Genomic DNA, 20,053 nt, shown 5'->3' on the forward strand with positions numbered 1-20,053 from the left:
TATATATATATATATATATATACGCGGGATCCATACGTCTGTTTCTTCCCAAGACGGATCCTCATATCTCTTTATATCTAGGGACGCTTAGCTAGCCGTGAGTGATCGTCGTCTTCGTCGTCGTCGTCGTTATAGTATTAGTAGTATTAGTAGTAGTAGTAGTGGTAGTAGTAGTAGTAGTAGTAGTAGTAGTAGTAGTAGTAGTAGTGGTGGTGGAAGTAGTAGTAATAGTAGTAGTAGTAGTAGTAGTAGTAGCAGTAGGAGTAGGAGTAGTAGCTATCGACCTTATTTTGGCTCACCTCAGTTTCTTTAGCTATGTATTCATCAGCCGGCGTACATATTTGACGAATCCTTCACTTCACGTACACAACTTCTGCTTGGTCTTCTCCGGGAGCGCTTTCTCTGGGCGTACGTACTTCTTTGCCGGTGCCTAGTCCATCTGCAACATTAAACAGGACTGAGTGACTAAGCTAATTAATATTTTACGCTGAGCCGCTACACAAAACTCGGCTCATATTACGACGTAAAGAAGAGTTCGAGTTTCCGAGGCAGACTATTACTTTACCTTTCCGCATGCTCGGGCTCCGGGAATATTACTCTGAATATTAAATAAATAGACTCGACGCAGGTTAAAGCTTCAGGAATATGTGTACCTCGCTCTCTTTCTTACGGGTCACCACACCATGAATAAAAAATGAGTCGCTCTTTGTCGTCGGAAAATGTATTAAGCATTGGGGGAGCGGAGACAAGGCTGACGAGAAAAAAAGTAAAAATGATAATGATGAAAAATGAAAACCGAAGACTCACTCACTCACCGCCGTTGCAAGTTCCCTTAAGGAAAGTCAGGGAGTGAAGTTGGAGACGAGGCGGCCTTAAAATACGAATAATAAAAATAACAGCAAAATAAGAAAAGAAAAAGGACCATCAATTTTAGAAGTTCATAAGGTTAAGTAAAAAAAAAAAAGATCTGAATGCAAAAAATTCAAACCGTTTATTAAGGCTGCCTTGATATATGAATAAAAAACAATAATGATAGCAAAACAACAACAACAACACACCAATTCAGGAGTTCATGTGATAAAGTAAAAAAAAAGAAATAAAATCGTAATGGAAAAAATACAAACCGTTTATCGAGGCTACCTCAAAATACGAATAATAATAATAATAAAAAAAATAATAAAGAAAAATAAGCACCAAAGACCCACAAGTTTAAAGTCTCATCGGATAAACAAAAGAAATCAAGTTATATTGAAAATCATCTATCTATCTATCTATCTATCAATTTATATTATACTAATCCATTTCTCTTCCTTTCCCTCATCTCTTGCCTTTGTTTTCCTCCATCTCCTCTCTTTCCTTTCTCTCCTTTATTTTTCCTCCCTCCTCTGTCCCTTCCTTTATTTCACCCTTCTCTCTTCCTGCCTTCCTCTTCCTCTCCCTCTCTTCCTCTTCAACCCTCGTCTTCTAACCTTTCACCCCTCACCTTTCTTTATCATCTCTTCTTTTTCTCCGTATCTTCCACGTCTCCCTTCTTCTCCTCCATTCTCTTTTCTTCTCTAATTCATCTTTCTCTGATATCCTTTTCATCCTCCTCTACTTCCTATCCTTTCCTCAATTCTCCCTGTCACTTTTCTCCTCATTTATTTTCCTCGTTTCTCTTATTTTATCCTCTTCGTTTCTTATCTTTCTTCTCTTTCTCTCCTACTTATCCTATTCTTCCTTTCTAGTACCCTTCTACACTTCTTCTGTCCTTCCTTTTCTCTCTTTTCTCTCTATCCTCAACTTCAGCGAATCTATCTCTCACAACTCTTCTCTTCTAAGCTATTCAATCCTCTTCCATCTATGTATTCCTATCCTCCTCTCTGCTCTCTTATCGTTCTATCTATTCATCCCGGTCATCGTTCATCTATTCATCCCTCTCAACCCTTACTTTCTCATCCCCTATTCAGTCATATCCTTTTCCTTCTATCTTTTCCTCTCTTTCTCCTTTCTTTTCTCTTATCGCTCTTCGTTTTCCTAAATATTTTCCTATCCTTTTCCCTTCTCTCCTCTTCTCCTATTCCCCCCTGTCAACCCTCTTTCAAAATATCCTCCCTTACTCTCATCCCTTTCTTCTTCCTCTCCTTCTCCTATCATTTCCTTTCTCCCCTCTTCTTTCCTCTTCTCCTATCCCTTATCCCTCTCCTCTTCCTATCCTATTCTTCATCTTTTCCAATCTTTTACCCCTCTATCTCTCCTGTCCCTTCTCGTAAGCCCTTTCTCATCCTCCTCCCCCTATAATCTCCACCCTCGCCTCTTCCTATCCTATCCTTTTCCCGCTTTTCTCCCCCTTTCTCTCCTCTTCTACTTCTATCCCTTCCCGTAAACCATCCCTCATATTCCTCTCCCCCGCCTCCGTGCCTCCTCTCCTATCCTTTCCTTTTCCTTCTATCCTTGCCTATCTTTCTCCCCTCTTCTCTCCTCTTCTATCCCTCCCCCGTTAACCCTCTCTCATCCCCCTTTCTCCCTGTGCTCTCCTCCCCTTTGTGCCTCCTATTTTATCCTTTTCCTATTTTTCTCCCCTCTCATCCACTCCTCGTAAACCCTCCCTCTGTACTCCCCTCCCCCGCCCCCGTGCTGCCTATCCTGTCGTGTGTGGGTGGTGGTCAGGGCAGCATCGGAGCGAAGGGGAGCTGACCGCAGGAAAGTGTTGCGCTGCTGAGTTAAAGGCGATGGTCCGTCCCTGGCTAGCGGCGGCGGCGACTGGGGGACGCTTGGGGGCACAAGGCACACGCACACACGCACATGCACGCTCACAGCCACACACACACACACACACACACACACACACACACACACACACACACAGGCTCACACACACATATACGTACAGGTGCTCCTATATTCTTGCACTACGCAGTTGCTAGTGGTTGTTTCGTGAGTTTTTTTTTTTTATTCGTGTTGGGTTGTGTTTGTGTGTTGTGTGTTGGGCTGGGTTGGTTTGGGCTGGGTTGTAAGGTTGTGGTTGTGGTGTGCTGTGGTGGTGTGTTGGGGTGTGTTGCATCACGTGGTCTTGTTGTTGTTGTTGTTGTTGTTGTCGTTGTTGTCGCAGTCGTTCTCGCAGTGGTCATCCCTTCGCCTCCCAAATCCCATTACTCAGAGCAAAAATTTCTTTCTATATGCAATTCGACGCTGGTGGGATTGCAAACTTTATTTACGTGGGGTGACGCAGGGGGTTCGATCCTCCTCTGTCTCTTATTGTATTTCCCTTACAACTCGGACTTATTCTCTTAAACGTCACAATGAATTCAGCGTAAAAGGAACCAACCGCACGTCGATTCACCGTGAAGGTAAACTGCTTAACGAACCCCACCTGTTCCTGCCTGCAGGTGCGCCAAGGTGGTACGATGCGACTCAGGTGAACGGAGACCTACTTAGTGAGTAGCGTCGCCGCCTCCAACAGGTGGAGGGAGGAGTGTGGAGGGAGGAGTGGAGGGGGAGGGGGAGAGGGTGAAGGGTAGAGGGGGGGAGGGAGGTGAGGGAAGGGGCTGCCCGGCGCCTGTGATCGCCTCCACAGCCCTGCCCGCGACATAAAGAAAAACGTCAACCACCACCTGCCTCGGAGGGAAATATTTCTGCCTTCCACACGCCGCCTCCGTCCAGCCCTCGAGGACTCACCTCCCTGAAGGAGGACGTAACCCAAGGCCCCTCCGGCCAGGCATCTCAACATCCTCAGTATTCTGAATAGATTGTTTTCTCGGTATCATTAACTCGTGTCGAAATCTGTTAGCTGTAGTGTTCCAGGATTAACATCAAGAGCAACGGCAGAAACAGCAACAGCAACAACAGCAGCGGCAGCAGGAACGTAGGTGCCTCATACGCTATGCAGGAGTGTTTGTGAGAGGGAGGGAGGGGGCGCCTGGGGCCACCCTGGCCTAACACACCCACATTCCCGTTTTTGTACAGTGTTTTCGAGCGTGTTTCGCTCTCTCGTGTACGCTGTGCCTTCTTGCATAGTTCATTTAATTACGTGAGAGTAGAAAACCCGCACACAACGCTAAAATAAGCCGAGAAAGTAAATAAAATAATAATAATCCGAGGAATGTGGCAGTTCAGGCCGCCTGAGGCCATGCCCCCAACGAGCTGCGCAGAGCAAGTGTTGCAACGGCTGCCTCCAGCCCGCCTCCTCTTCCTCTCCATCTACCAAGAAAAATGCCGACGGTGGCTAATAAATATTAAAACGCCCAAAAAGAGGCCTGTAATAGTTCATTGCTGTGAGGCGGCGGCGGAGCAGAGGTGGAGGCAGCTCAAGTTCCAGCGGTGGTCGCGGCTGCGGCGTGGCCCGGGGCTGGCCGGCCCGCCCCGCCGCCCCGCCGCCCTGCCCCGGCCGGCCACGGCCCCTGCCGCTCCTCGCCGCCACACCCGGAACTGTTTTACTCAACGGCTCACATCCGGTTACAAATTAGGTAACGGGCGGCGTGTATTTCTAACGGGGTGATCGCAAGCGTCAAATTAGCGGAGCGGTGACGCATGGGCGGCGGCGAGCGGCGGTGACACCCCCAATTACGGGGCGGCGGGGCCAGGCGACGCTCACCTACGCACGGCCACGGTGCCTCGCCGCCCATTAATGCACCGGCCGCGGCTCCTCCGTGCGAGGCGTCAAGTGGCGCGGCGCCTCGACCTTGGCTGAATCAATACCCAAAACTGCATGACTGATGAGCCCCGCGGCGACCCTTGACAGCCGGGGCGTGTGAGGGCGTCAGGGGGTGGGGGTGGAGGAAGGGGGGACGGGGGTCATGATTGGGGGGAGGCCAGCATCACCAAACCCCTCCTTCATCAACACCACGACATGGAAACGTAGTGACAAAGGGTGTTGGAGGGGATAGGGTCGAGGAAGGGAAGAGGTCATGATTGGCGGGGTGAAGGGGGAGGGAGCCAGCAACAACACCCCACTCCCAGAATAGCCCTCCCATCTCAACACCACGACGCATAAATTCAGTGACGGAGGATGTTAGAGGGACAAGGGAAGGAGAGGGTGTTGGGGTGGACAGGGCAACACACAGATCTACACAACTGAGGGTGTTAAATGGTACAGGGTAGGGAAAGGGTGTTAGAAGGAACAAGGCAAGGAGTCCACCGCCGCAGAACCTCAGCCCCGGAGCCTTGGTGTTGCCTCATGTCCCTCTTCATGGTCAATAGCCGCGGGACATTCTCAACACTCGGCCCCTCGGCAGTATGACGTATATCAACACCCACAAGAATACTGAAGCGTCTGGATCAAGGTCTCCCTGTCACCGCAATAAAGAAATGATGATAAATGGGATGAATATTCACGGTTTAACTATTTTCTTTTTTTAGATTTACAAAGAATATCTGAGAATAGTGGTTGTGATGGTACGTGACGTTCTCTTTCACGGAACCTTTCTAACTAACTACATTTGATATCGCTTTCTGCATGGCTTCAGTCTGTCTTTTTTTTTTTTTTTTACGGAGTGACGTGTTGTAGGTATTTTATTGTATTTTACCCTCGACCTGTCTTATAAACTGTCAAAAATTTCCGTAATAAAAACAAATCCGTAATTTAATTTTAGCGTCCACAGTATTTCAGATCCAAAATTTCTTTCGTGTTCGGCAATTTAACCGTCTTCCAAAATTATAAGAAAGTGCCAGTACTTCAACTCACTCTGATCACGCTTAACAGATTACGGTGGAAAATATGGATGGGAAATATATTAAAACAAACATATTAAACTGGATGGAAACGCTCAGAACATATATCAGAATTATGAACAAATGTACCACAGTTATTCTTGCTTGTCTCTTCTGCTCATTTTCGAACTCCAAAATGTATGAGAATCACGACCAAACGTATACCACAGTTGTCCTTGTCCTTGTCCTTGTTTGCCTCCTCTGCTCATTTTCGAAGTCCACAATACAATCGGGCCGTCGCTACAATGCGGCTTTCGTGTGCGTGTGTGTGTGTGTGTGTGTGTGTGTGTGTGTGTGTGTGTGTGTGTGTGTGTGTTTGAGCTACCCTGAACGGAGAGACAGAGAGAGAGAGAAAACACAAAAGAGACTTGAGTTCATTACCTAATTAGTTTGGGGACTCAGGGAGCTTCAGGTAAAAGAACAATTATGTCTCGTAATTAGGTAATGTGTGCCTTGTTATGTACACTCGCTACATTAATTTGGACGAAGCAGTTAATGATACGTCCGCTTCCCCCTCTCTCGTTTTCTTTCTCCGCTGCTGGAACGAAATATTTCAATCATGGCATCGAAATGTACACCAGTGATTTATTTTGCCTTAGAAAGTGTAGATAACGACGAAATACTTCAATCATGGCATCGAAATGTACACCAGTGATTTATTTTGCCTTAGAAAGTGTAAATAACGACGAAATACTTCAATCATGGCCTCGAAATGTACACCAGTGACTTATTTTTGCCATAGAAAGAATAAATGAAGACGAGGTACTTCAATCATGGCCTCGAAAGCACACCAGTGATTTATTTTTTCCATAGAAAGAATAAATGACGAAGAAATACTTCAGTCACGGCCTCGAAATGCACACGACTGCTTTATTTTAGCCGTAGAAAGAATACGTATCGATAGTTGACAATACGGCACGAATAACCAGTAAATTTCCTGTACGTAGTCTATCAGAAGATCAAGAAGAGAATATAGAATGGAAATACGAGGCCACACCATTTTTAAGCGTACCCATTATTAGGGCCATTACATACATTCATTAAATTTCCCGTACGCAGTCTATCAGAAAATCAAGAAGGGAGGATAAAATGGATACGAAATAAGGCGGTTGGTGTTTCAAAACGTACCCATTACAGACAAGCTCTCATTTAAAAGTTCAAGCGCCCGTGAGTTCGCCTCAATTAGAAAATCAAGAAGGGAATATGAAATGGATGCAATAGGAGGCGACTACCGTTTCCAAGCGTACCCATTACATACGACCTCTCATTTATAGGTCCAAGCGCTCGCGAGTTCTCCCTATAAAAAAAATAAGAAGGAAATATAAAATGAATACAGTATAAGGCGACTGGCGCTCGCATTGATAGTTTCTTGCACCCGTGAGTTCGCCCGATGCTCTTTTGTTTTTGCCATAATTCCTGTATAGAGCGTCGCCGCATCCTCGTTTGGCAGATTACATTTCCTCGTTCATGGGCGGCGAGGAAAAACCTGCGATTTTATTTCTGCGATCCTTTGCCATTCCGCATATTGGAACGAGCGAGCACTTGGCAGGGCGCGGCGAGGCATTACGCGTTGATGGGATAGTTTATTTGGTATATATGCTCTCTCTCTCTCTCTCTCTCTCTCTCTCTCTCTCTCTCTCTCTCTCTCTCTCTCTCTCTTCTCATTTTTTGCTTCCTTCTTCTCTCTCTCTGTGCCTTTTTTCTGTTTTTCTCCATTCCTTTACTTCCCTCCTTCTAATGTCCTTTCCTTCTCTCTCTCTCTCTCTCTCTCTCTCTCAAACTTGCTCAACCCTTTTCAATTTTTCCAAAGCACTTTTTCTTCGTCTTTCGCAAGTGACTGACTGACAAGAGTGAAACAAAGTGTCACATATAAAAAAAGATAAGAAAAAAATATAATATCGAAAAACAACGTCAAAAAAGACAATGGGAAACTATCACGGTAACGAGCGATCGCTTTCTAACGCAATGGGAACACACAAAAAAAATAACGTTGAGAGACGATGCAAGAAAGAGGAAAATTGATAAAAAAACAAAACAAAAGAAAAACATCGACATACAGAGGAGAGGTTTAGGAGGAGGGGAGGAGGAAAGGGAGGGTGAAGAGGAGGGGAGGATGGAAGGGGTGGAGAAAGGGAGTGAGGGGAGTGAGGAGGAGAGTTGGGGAAGAGGGGAGGGGAGAGGGGATGAGGGGAAGGGGAGAGGGATGAAAAAGAATAAAAAGAAAGAAAGAAAGAAAGAAAGAAGGAAAGAGAGAAAAAAGAAAAGATGGATGGTGAGGAGGAGGGGAGAGAGAGAAAGGGAAAGAATGACGAAAGAAAGAATGAAAGAAAGACAAGAAAGAAAAAAAGAAGGATGATGAAGAGGATAGAAGGAAATGAAGGGAAACTAACCGAGGAATATGAAGAAAAGTAAGGGAACAAAAAAAATATATATATAAAAGAAAGCCCCTTACTTCCTTATTAATAATGGAATCGGATCCTTTTCACCAACGAACGAACGGGCCGAACGAAAGAACGTAAACCGACTGTCGCCAAAGGAACGTAATTTTGACGTCGTTCTCAGTCTGGTCAAGTTTACAGAAAAAAAAAGAATTCTAATTTAATCGAGTCCCAAGAGGCTGCGTTTTACTTGAGGTTAGGCACTCCCTCTTCCTCTTCCTCCTCCTCCTCCTCCTCCTCCTCCTCCTCCTCCTCCTCCTTCTCTTCGTCATACGGCAAGGTAAAGGTGTGTTTAGGAATGATTCACGACATAGTTGAATAGTGAGGAGGAGGAGGAGGAGGAAGAAGAAGAACAAGAACAAGAACAACAAGGGGAACAAAAACAAGAACTAGAAGAATACGAACAGGAAGAGGAGGAAGAGGAAGAAGAGGAGAAGAAGAACGAAGATGAAGAGTAGAAATGAGGAACGCAACACAAGATAATTTTCAGCACCTCAAATATGAAAAAAAAAGCATTATTATTATTTCCTTTTTTCTGTGTGTGCTCGGAATGCGATTAAGTCCTTAGCGTCCACTCTTTCTATTCCCCTTACTTTTTCCCCTCCCTTCCCTCGCCGTTACCTCACCTCCAACGCCCACCTCTGACCCTCCCTCGCTACTTTTGAAATACACACATTAATTCCACGAGAGAGAGAGAGAGAGAGAGAGAGAGAGAGAGAGAGAGAGAGAGAGATATGCGTAACTATACATCATATAATTAATACAGTTCCACCTTTACGCAGCGAAAAGGCAAACAATAAGCCTATCAAATTCACATGAGGAAAAAATTTGCAAAATTACGCTTTTAAAAATTGCGTATTGAATGAAAAATAATCATCTCATAGGCCTAGATAATTATACAGTACAGTTGAGTTCGTGTGAGTGTGTGTGTGTGTGTGTGTGTGTGTGTGTGTGTGTGTGTGTCAGTGTTAGTGGCGGCGTGTGGCAGAGGTGGCAGAGGTGGAGGTGGCAGTGGTGGTGACGGGGCAGGGGAGGGTGGTGGTGTCGGGGCAGGGCGAGGAGGGAGGGAGAGAGGCTGGCTCTGGCTGGCTGGTGGCGGTGGCGGGGTTGCGTGAGTCGTGGTCCAACCAGCCAGTAGGCAACATGGCTCAGTGACGCTCTCCCTACCTTCCTCCACCTCACGCCCGCGCTAACCTTTCCTCCGCCACCCTAGCTAGTGTTTAGTGTCTCCCGCGCGAGTGTGTGCCCCCCGGAGTGTGTACAGTGTCCTCACAGCACCCACGACCCCGCACTCATCCCCAGGTGAGTAAGTGTGTGAAGTCCGCGTTTGCAAGTCCACATCTCATCGTCGCCAGTCAAGGATTTTCGGGGGCTATGCAGATTTTTTTTTTCGCCTCGTATAACTTGAGGTGAAAGTCCACGTCTGGGGGTGCTGAAGAGCGTGGAAGGGGGCGTCGTGAGGGCACCTGGTGGTCCTCTTTGTGGTGTTTTAGGCGGCATCTGTGACTTCCACGCAAACACTGACGGAGGGTCAAGTTACGAGGCCAATTTTTGTCATCCCCGAAACGTCGCCCGCCGCAGGGTTGAACAGGTGGAGGGCTGCGGTCAGGGCCTCGCAAACGTACGGGTGATTCAGTACGGTGCTTCGGGGGATGTATGGGTGAGGGAAGGGGGATGAGTGAGGGAGGGAGAGATGGGAGAGGGGAGGCTGTGAGGGACGGGGAGATGAGAGAGGAAGGCTATGAGAGAGGGAGGGGGAAATGAGTGAGGGTCAGTAATGAGGGAGGGGAGATAAAAGAGGATGGCTGTGAGGGAGAGGGAAATGAGAATGGATAGGGGGAGATGATGGAGAGGAGGTGAGTGAGGGGAGGCTGTGAGGGACGGGGAGATGAGGGCGTGTGAGGAGGTACGGCATTCAAGGACGTGCCTCGTGCTGTGCGTACTCGTGCCTTCCAGGACGTGGCCAGAATGTCTCGGCCCCAACACTCGTGACTGCCTCCTCCTCCCCCTGACCCTCCCTCCTCATCCTTCTATTACTACAATTCTTTCTCTGTCTCTTTCTCTTTCCTCCTTTTTCCAGGTTCCTCTCACTCCCTCTCTTTCGCTTTCCTCCTTCTTCCAGGTTCCTCTCCCTCCCTCTCTCTCTCTCTCTCTCCAGCATGCCACAGGGACGGTAACCACATCCAACCTTCTTCGCAACCTTTGTCTCGTTCTGACGCAGGAGAAAGTAAAATGTGCTGATCAACTTATGCTTATCTACAATCACCCGCGTGTCTGGAGGCGTTGTGAGGGAGTGGATAGATGGATGCCCGCCACACACACACACACACACACACACACAGACACATACACACAGGTACCGCCCCCCGACACACACACACACACACACACACACACACACACACACACACACACACACACACGAGCGAAACTCCAATGAAGAGAAGTTGTGTATACGTAATCTAACACCAAGCAAGGTATCGGAACACACAACCCCCCCTTCACACACACATACAACCCCCCCGCCACACACACACCCGCTGGAAGGAAGAGAAGGAGGCTTTAGAAAGGAGATCAGAGCCTCAACACCGCCGCGCCGCTCAACACCCTGGGCACACCGGTAGAAGGGAAGGACGAACACATGGCCGGAATGAGAATCACTGCAATAAAACAACAACAAGATACCGACAGACCCTTCCTCCCTCCCTGCTCTTACCTTCGTCTTCCTTCACCCTAGACCTATAGACCCTAACTCCCGTGACCCTCTCCCTTCCCCTCCTCCTCCTCTTTCCAACCGTCTCTCCTTCTTCTCCTCCTTCTCTTTCTCCACTTCCTATCCACACCTATCTCCACTAATCTCCCTATCCCTATCTTCACCTAGCTCTTATCTCCCTATCCATCTCCTCCTCCTCCTCCTAAACACTCTCCTCTCCATTTTTCTCCTCCTCCTCTTCCATGCCATATTTCTTTCTTAGTACCTATCTCCTTCTCCTCCTACTCCTCCTCCTCCCCCCCTTCCTCCTCCTCCTCCTCCTTCTCCTCCTCCTCCTGGCAACTAAACTTCCCTAACCTAGTGCCCATCCCTCCCTTCACTATCTCCTCCTCCTCCTCCTCCTCCTCCTCCGAGCCGTATGGGTGAAGGGGTAGCATTCAGGTTACAGGTGAGGGGGAATTTACCTGCGGGGGGCACCGGCAGCAGGTCATTCTAGCACGTCAGCTTCCCCCCTCCTCTCCCCCTCTCAACCCCTAAGACAGGTCAGCCGCTCTCTCTCTCTCTCTCTCTCTCTCTCTCTCTCTCTCTCTCTCTCTCTCTCTCTCTCACCTGAACATCGCAGTTAACCAGGTGTCGTGATTAATTCTCCTGATGCTCTCTCTCTCTCTCTCTCTCTCTCTCTCTCTCTCTCTCTCTCTCTCTCTCCTTTTCTCTTTCTTTAAGCTTCTCTTCTCTTTTCTTCTCTTTTTTTCTCTCTTCTTTCTTTTATTCTCTTCCTTTAAATTTATCTCCTCTTGCCGTTTCTTCTCTTTTCTGCTCTGTTCTATCTTGCTGTCTTCTCTTCTCTTCTCTTTTCTTTTTTTCTTTCTTCTTTCTTCCTTCACCTTTTTAATTCTTCTCGTTCTCTTCTCTTGCTTATCTTCCTTCAACTTTTTCTTCTTTTTTCTTATCTTCCCTTCTTCTCTCTTTTCCTTCAAACTTATCTTTTCTCTTTTCTCCTTCCTTATCTTGTCTTGTTTCTTGTCTCTTCTCTTCTCTTCTCTTCTTGTTATTCTCTTCAAGCTTTTATTTTATTTTATTCTTTTTCCGTCTCTTTTTTTTCTCTCCTGTGTGACCCTTCGCGCCCACCCACGCCGGAGTCTTGGGAAAGGAGACGAGTTTTTTTGTCTCTCCTTTTCTCTCTCTCTCTCTCTCTCTCTCTCTCTCTCTCTCTCTCTCTCTCTCTCTCTCTCTCGTAGGTAAAAATGCAATAGAATGGACAGAATTACACGTATAGCTGACCATCACGGTGTTAATTTATTTTCTTTCTCTCTTATTCTTCTTTTTTGTCCTCTCTCTTTAATTCCTTTCCTTTTCTTGATGTGTCTTAAAAGTTAATTAAGAGGGACCTAGGAGTGATTTTTTTTTCAATAATTCCTCGCTGGAGATCACGGTGTTAATCTCTTTTTTTTTCCATTTTTTTCTTTCTTGTATTCTTTCTTTTATTTAACTTTTTTTCCTGATGTCTTAAACGGAAATTAAAAAGAATCCAAGAGTTACTTTTTTCCAATACTTCTTCGTCGAACATCGTCGTATTAATATTTTTTTTCCTCTTGTATTCTCTTTTATATTCGTGTTTGATTCCACTATTTTCTAATGTGTCTTAAACAGCAAATTAAAAGAGATCCGAGGGTGAACTCTTTCCTCTTAATTCCTCACTGGATATCACGATGTAAATCTCTATCTTTTTCCTTTTTTCTCTTGTTTTTTCTCTTTAATTTCGCCCTTCATCTAATTTTCCTTAAACGCAAATTAAAATGTACCTGAGTGACTTTATCCACTAACTCTTTTCTGGATATCGTAGTGTTCATCTGTTTTTTTCTTCCCTTTTTCGTCTCACTCCCTTTTTTTTTCTCTCTAATGTGTCTTCAACGCAAATTAAAAGGAATCCAAGACTAACTTTTTTCAGTAATTCTTCGCTGGATAGAATTACACTCCGCCGAGCATCAGTCTGTTCATCTCTCGTCTCTTCCTCTTTTTTTATCGCCTCCTTTTAGTGTTTTCCTCTTTTTCTGGTGTGCCTTAAAGTCTATGGAATGTCCTCGCGGGCTAATGAGGACCGTCGGGATGTCTTTGCGATAAGTATCTATACGTCCTTCCTCGCCTTATCTCCCCTTTGTCTAACTAAGCCTCCTCTATCCACCGTTATTTTTTTTTCAATGTTTTTCTCTCCAACTACATGAAAGTCCAGTGATTCAGCCTTCCCCGATGCTTGTTTTTCTTTATCTTATTGTTTTTGCTGTTTTCTTCATCCTCACCCACGTCTGTTTCTGCCTCTTTATAAGCCTCCTCTGTCTCTCGTTATTCTTTTCCAATTTTTTTCTCTTAAAAACACGAAAGTCCAGTGATTCAGTCCACTCCGATGCTTGTTTTACTTTATCTCACTGTTTTTTTATTCAGTCCTCCCCTCTTTCTACCCTCAACCTACCTCTTTCCCTTTTGTCAAACTAGGCCTTCTCTGTCTTCCGTTACTTTTTTTTCCAACTTTTTGTTTCTCCTTCAAACACACCAAAGTCCAAAAGTGATTCAGCCTTCTCCGATGCCTGTTTTTCTATATCTCATTTTTTTCTAACCCTCACCACCTACGTCTCTGTCTCCCTCAAACTCTCCACCTGTTTTCCTAATATGGTTTGAGTCTACTTTTTTACCTTTTGATTGTTACACGTTGACTTCATTCTCTTAAGAACATGAAGACCTAACACGTTCGTCCTTCATGTCCAACACCTCTCCCTCTCTCTCCCTCTCCTTTCGATCACCCTCTTTCTCATTTTACATAATTCTTACACGTTAACTTCGCTCCCTCTAAGAACACGAAGACCTAACACGTTCGTCCTTCATCTCCAGCACCTCTTCCTCTCTCTCCCTCTCCTTCTTTCGATCACCTTCTTTCTCCTTTAACATAATTCTTACACGTTAACTTCGCTCCCTCTAAGAACACGAAGACCTAACACGTTCGCCCTCCATCTCCAGCACCTCTTTGTCCCCCCCTCCTCTCTCTTCCTCTCCTTTCTATATCCCTCCCTCTCTCCCTCCCTCTTTCTCCCTTTACACCCCCCTCCAGACATATGTAAAGGGCACCGGCGGACTTATTAAAACCTTTATTATATCTTTTACGGCCTCGCTAGGGTCACTTCGGGACGGGATGAGCTTTTTACGGGACCAGGTCGACGCTATTTGGGCTGAGGTCGGTCACACGTGTGGATCTATTGTGATTTTTATCGGTTTTGTCTCCAAGCGAATGTGCGGAGACGTGCTGTTGGCTATACTACTACTACTACTACTACTACTGATGATGTTATTCTCGTTGCGACAGCTTCCTTACGTTATTCAGTGCATGGTATTTAAAAGATTGTTCTCCGTTCCGTCTCTGGCTCACGTACGTTCACCTTTTACCGGCCAGTGTTTCATTATTAGGCAAATGTCGAAAGGTAAATTATTTGAATTTTTTTTCGCCGAGAGGGGGAGAGTGAGGGAGCGGGTCACCATTAACAGTTACGGCCATTACTTTTCATTACTTTTTCTATTACTTTCCTGTTAGCTATTACTTTTTATCCGTCGTCACCACTATCACCACCACCACCACCATAAACACCACTAAAATCCAATACTATACTCTCTACCTTCCTTCACCATCACCACCAAACCACAACCATCATCACCACCATCATATCCATAAATCATACACCACTATACCTTCCCCATTATTAATCACTCCTCCACCACCACCACCACCACCACCATTAAAATCCACCACCATACTCTCCACCTTCCATCACCATCACCACCAACACGACCAAACCACCATCACCACCACCATCACATCCATAAACCATACACCACTAAAGCCTACTCATTAATCACCACGCCATCACCACCACCACCAAGATGACGAGGGGTATGGCAGGGCGGTGGCGGTGATGGTGGCAGCGACGGACGGTTATCAGCTTGTAGTCATTATTATTACTCCCACGGGCAGCTCCTTGGCATTCGAGAGGCGGCGGCGGCGCTGGCATGCATCCCCGCGTGCGAGGGTCGCCGGGTAAGGCTGGTGAGGGCCGCGGCTCGACGTACGTGTCTCTGGTACTTGTTGATGCATCCGGGCACACTGCACACCGCCCGCCGACCCCCAGCAAGTTGCCCTGGTGTTGCCTGCTCATATTGCTACAACTACTACCACTTCTACTACTACTACTTCTCCTCCTCCTCCGCCTCCTCCTGCTCCTCTTGCTGCTACTACTGCTACTACTGCTGTTACTACTACTGCTATTACTGCTACTTCTGTTGGGTTGGGTTTAGATACCACTATAACCGCCTCCTGTTGACTGATGCTGGAACTATATTATGTATTTCTGCCCATGTTATCCCCCGTTTAATTCATTCAATACGTATTTCTGCTGGTATTATTTTTGTGATCGCTACTGTTCATATTCTCCATCATCATTATCATTATCATCATCATCATTATCATCATCATCATCATCATTCTCCCTCTCCTCCTCCTCCTGCTCCTTCTCCTCTTCCTCCTAATTTTTTCTGCTACAGCGTTAATAATACTAATGACATTTCTCTTATCAATAACGAAAGTAGTAGGAGAAGTAAAAGCAACAGTACTCGTAATAATAATAATAATAATAATAATAATAATAATAATAATAATAATAATAATAATAATAATAATAATAATAATAATAATAATAATAATAATGAGCAGCCTCGCGCGGACGTGAATGCCTTTGTTTTCAGTATCATTATTATTATTATTTTTCTGCCTCCCGCTGTGTTGTTTTGTTCGCGTTCCCGTATTAATGTTGCGAGCCTCGTGTTGGCGGCGGTATTGGGACCTCGCTACCTGACACCGCTGCTGCAGCAACAATAACAGCAACAACAACGGGAACAACAACGGGAACAACAACAACAACGGTGGTCAGCGTGCGGGCGTGGTGAGCGAGTGGACATGGGTTCCAGTCCCACCAAAAAACTTTGATATTCCAAACCATCTCCGAGTGGCGTATTACCCATACAGATCTTCAGTCAACATTAACTTCAGCGACTTCGTTCAAGTGGAGCACCGGGGGACAGCATGGGCCAAGCAGGCAGCCACTATAAATAAAATTCGCCTGCGCCATTAACGGGCTGGAGCCGTCCAAGAGACCCCCTGAGAAAGCCTACCGGCGCTAGAGGCAGCACCACAGAGTTATAGTCTATAACTCTGTGGGAAGCACCTAAAAAAAGAAAAGCCACAACATCAATAATAGAAATGGTAATAGTAGCAGTAGTAGTAATAATAACAACAATAACGATAACAACAATAATAACGACTACTGAATCATACACATAAACAACAACATAAAAAAAAACATTACTCATCAACGTTATTTCCTCGCAGGCAAAAGTATCGGAAAATTACCTGTAAACAAAAAAAAAAACGAGGCCGAAAAAATAGGAAAAAACGATATATTTGAGCCGCAAACTTTCCCTAAAAATGACTAATTAAATAGACGAAGGGAAGCGAGGAACTAAAATACATCGATGTTGGTTTTGAGCACAGCATCGCGTGAAATGTATGCATGAACCGCGCACACACACGCACGCACGCAAACATGGACTCGGCAGGCATACACACACACACACACACACACACACACACACACACACACACACACACACAATACAACGAAACTAATGAACTCTTTCCACCATAGTCTCTCTCTCTCTCTCTCTCTCTCTCTCTCTCTCTCTCTCTCTCTCTCTCTCTCTCTCTCTCTCTCTCATCACTCTCCTTATCTGCTTCCCTCCCTCTTCCCTCCTTCCCTCCACGCTCTCTCTTTCCTTACTCGTAATTGTAGTAGTTGTAGTAGTAGTAGTAGCAGTAGTAGTAATGGTAATAGTAGTAGTAGTAGTAGTAGTAGTGGTGGTAATAATAGTAGTAGTAGTAGTAGTAGTGGTAATAATAGTAGTAGTAGTAGTAGTAGTAGTAATAGTAGTAGTAGTAGTAGTAGTAGTAGCAGTAGCAGCAGTAGTAGCAGCAGCAGCACCAGCAGTAGTAGTAGTAGAAGCAAGAGGCATTTAAACCCATTCCACCCAAGGAGTTCATGATTCCTTCTCCGAGCCAATTACAGGTGATTCTCCCTTATCGCCGCTCCTCTGTCATCCACCTGCGTGATTAGATCTGTGAGGAGCGGAACAGGTGTGCGAGATGCTAATGATCCTGGTGGAGGTGTGGAGAGAGGGCGGAGAGAAGGAAAGGCAAAGGGAAGGGAAGTTAGATGAAGCGAAGCGGGTGTAGAGAGAGAAGGGTTGAGGAAAGAGAGAAAGGAAAGAGAAGGGAAGGTAAAGGAAGGTAAGGGAAAGGAAGAGAAGGGAAGGGAAGGTAAAGGAATGGGAGGTTGTAAGAAAGGGAAGGGAAAGGAAGGGAAGGGAAGCTTATTGGAAGGAAGGTTTAGGGAACGGGAAGCTGTAGGGAATGGAAGGTTAAGGAAAGGAAGGGAAGAAGAAGGGGAAGGGAAGGGAGGTTAAGGGAAGGGAGGAACGATAAAAAGGTGAAGGGGACAGATTAATGGGAGGGAAAGAAGGGTGAAGGGAAGGAAGGAAGGGTGAGAAGATCCCATAAAAGAATAGAGGAGGAGGAGGAGGAGGAGGAGGAGGAGGAGGAGGAGGAAGACTAACAATGTGTGGTTTGCAACTTTCATCGTCCCTTAACTTTTTTTTTTTGACCCCACCCAACACACACACACACACACACACACACACACACACACACACACACACACACACACACACACACACACTAAAATTAATGGTTCGAATCCCATAAAGCAGAAGAACGGGTCTCGCCTTTATATTTGACTTAGGAACGGAGGGGGATTAGGAAGGGAAAAAAGTGGAAGGGCAAGGAAGAGGAAGGGAAGGAAAGGGGAAGGTTGGTATCGCTTCTACGTGAGGGAGATACGACCGGAGGAAGAGGAGGAGGAGGAGGAGGAGGAGGAGGAGGAGGAGGAGGAGGAGGAGGAGGAGGAGAAATAAAGAGGGTGAGGTTTAAAAGAAGGGGGATATAAGCAAACAGTAAATACAGAGAAGTGAAGAGGAGGAGAGGAGGAATGATAAGGGAAAGTTTGAAAAAAGGGAAATATATATAGACAGAGAATACAGAGAGGAGGAGAGGAGGAGGAATGATAAGGGAAAGTTTGAAAAAAGGGAAATATATATAGACAGAGAATACAGAGAGGAAGAGAGGAGGAGGAAAAAAGGAAAAGTTTGAAAAAAGTGAAATAGATAAGGAATGATAAGGGAAAGTTTGAAAAAAAAGGGAAATATATATAGACAGAGAATACAGAGAGGAGGAGAGGAGGAAAAATAAGGGAAAGTTTGAAAAAAAGAGAAATATATATAGATAGGGAATAAAGAGAGAAGAGGAGGAGGAAAAATAAGGGAAAGTTTGAAAAAAGTGAAATAGATAAGGAATGATAAGGGAAAGTTTGAAAAAAAGTGAAATATATATAGATAGGGAATAAAAAGAGGAGAAGAGGAAGAGGAGGAATGATAAGGGAAAGTTTGAAAAAAGTGAAATATATATAGACAAGGAATAAAGAGAGAAGAGGAAGAGCATACAGGAGCAGATAACTTAGATAATTAATAAAGGCAAGAAAAGGCACGAAGGAGAAGAAACGAAAGGAAAAAATTAAGGACGAACAGAAGAATACTGGAAGAGATAAAAATGGAGGGTTAAGAGGGATATGAGAGAGAGAAGACAGGAAGAAGGAGAAACGAAAGGAGGAAATGAAGGAAGAGCAGAAATAAAACAGTGGATGAAAAAGAGTTGGATGACAGAAGAGGATTGAAAAAGAGAAGGGCTGACTGACTGACTGGCTGACCTACTGATTGATTAACTGTCTGATTTACTGACTGACTGGATAAGAGACACACGATTACTACAAGACTTAACATGAAAAAAAAGATGAATAACGTGGAAACAGAGAGAAAATAATCCCAAAGAAGAAATAAAGGAAGATTAGGAAGAGAGAGAAAAAAAAGCGATAGATAAGGCTTGGATTACAGCATACAACCTCCCCCCTAAAAAAAAAAATACCGCGACTTTAAGGATTAGGAAAAAAGAAATAATAAAACCAGGTGTGAAAAGGTGAATAGAGGGAGGGAGGGAGAGAGGAAGGGAGGGAAGAAAGAGAAGGGAGAAGGGAGAAGGGAGGGAGAGAGAGGAGGAGAGGAGGAGGATAAAAGGAGGTAGGTGAGGGAGGGAGAGAAGAAAGAGAAGGGAGAGAAAGGAAGATGAGAGGAGGTAGGGAGGAATAATACTACGTAGAATCCCAGGGAGGGAGGGAGGGAAGGAGGGAGGATGCAGGGTGAGAGAGAGAGAGAGAGAGAGAGAGAGTGAGGATTGAGGGAAAGAAAAGGGAGAGTGAGGAATTTGGGATGAATGAGGGAGGGAGAATCAAGGCGTGGGAGGGGAGAAGGGAGAGAAAGTGAATGATGAAAGAAGAGAGAGAAAAAGAGGGAGAGACAGAGACGTTGGAGAGTGAGAGACAGGAGTAAGGGAGAAAGGGAGAGATGGTGAGAGGTAAGGGAGGGGAGAGGAAGAGGTAAGGAAATAAGGGGAGGGGAGAGAGGGAGAGAGAGAAGGAGAGGGAGAGACAGAAATGAGGGGAAAAGGAAAGAAAGAGAGGTTAGTTAAGTAAGGGAGAGAGGAAGAGAGGGAGGGAGAGGTTAGGACGTGAAGGCGTAATGGGAGAGACCAGGGAGGAGTAGAGGGGAAAGGGAGAGAAATACAGGTAAGGGAGGGGAGAGCAAGAGGTAGTAAGGGAGAGAGAGGGAGAGGTTAAGGCGTGGTGGGAGAGATATTGGGGGAGGAAAAGTCGAGGGGAGAAGAACAGATAGTAATAGGTAAGGGAGAAGAAGGGAGAGGAGAGGGGGAGAGCGTGGGAGCAGAGGGGAGAAGGAGAGAGGGAGAGAAAGGGAGAGAGAGGGGGAGGTGAAGACGTGATGGGAGAGGGAGAGACGTGGGAGCAGAGGGGAGAAGGAGAGAGGGAAAGGGAAGGGAGAGAGAGGGGGAGAGAGGGAGGAGGTGAAGACATGATGGGAGAGGGAGTGACGTGGGAGCAGAGGGGAGAAGGAGAGAGGGAGCAAGGGAGAGAGGGAGAAGGTGAAGCCGTGATGGGAGAGG

General features: G+C 45.7%; 1 protein-coding gene across 2 annotated transcripts in view; it reads left to right on the forward strand.

Moving 5' to 3' along the window:
- Nucleotides 1-9,140: 9,140 nt before the first annotated feature.
- LOC127006808 (BTB/POZ domain-containing protein Tiwaz-like) overlaps nucleotides 9,141-20,053 on the forward strand; it is a 148,451-nt gene continuing 137,538 nt past the window's right edge. Inside the window, exon 1 of one of the 2 annotated variants that reach the window (XM_050877150.1) lies at nucleotides 9,141-9,428. The gene's annotated coding sequence lies outside the window, so the exon portion shown is untranslated. The remainder of the gene's footprint in view (nucleotides 9,429-20,053) is intronic. The other variant, XM_050877151.1, reaches the window with a different exon arrangement.

Source organism: Eriocheir sinensis, chromosome 33, assembly GCF_024679095.1.
Source record: "Eriocheir sinensis breed Jianghai 21 chromosome 33, ASM2467909v1, whole genome shotgun sequence".
Lineage (NCBI taxonomy): Eukaryota > Metazoa > Arthropoda > Malacostraca > Decapoda > Varunidae > Eriocheir > Eriocheir sinensis.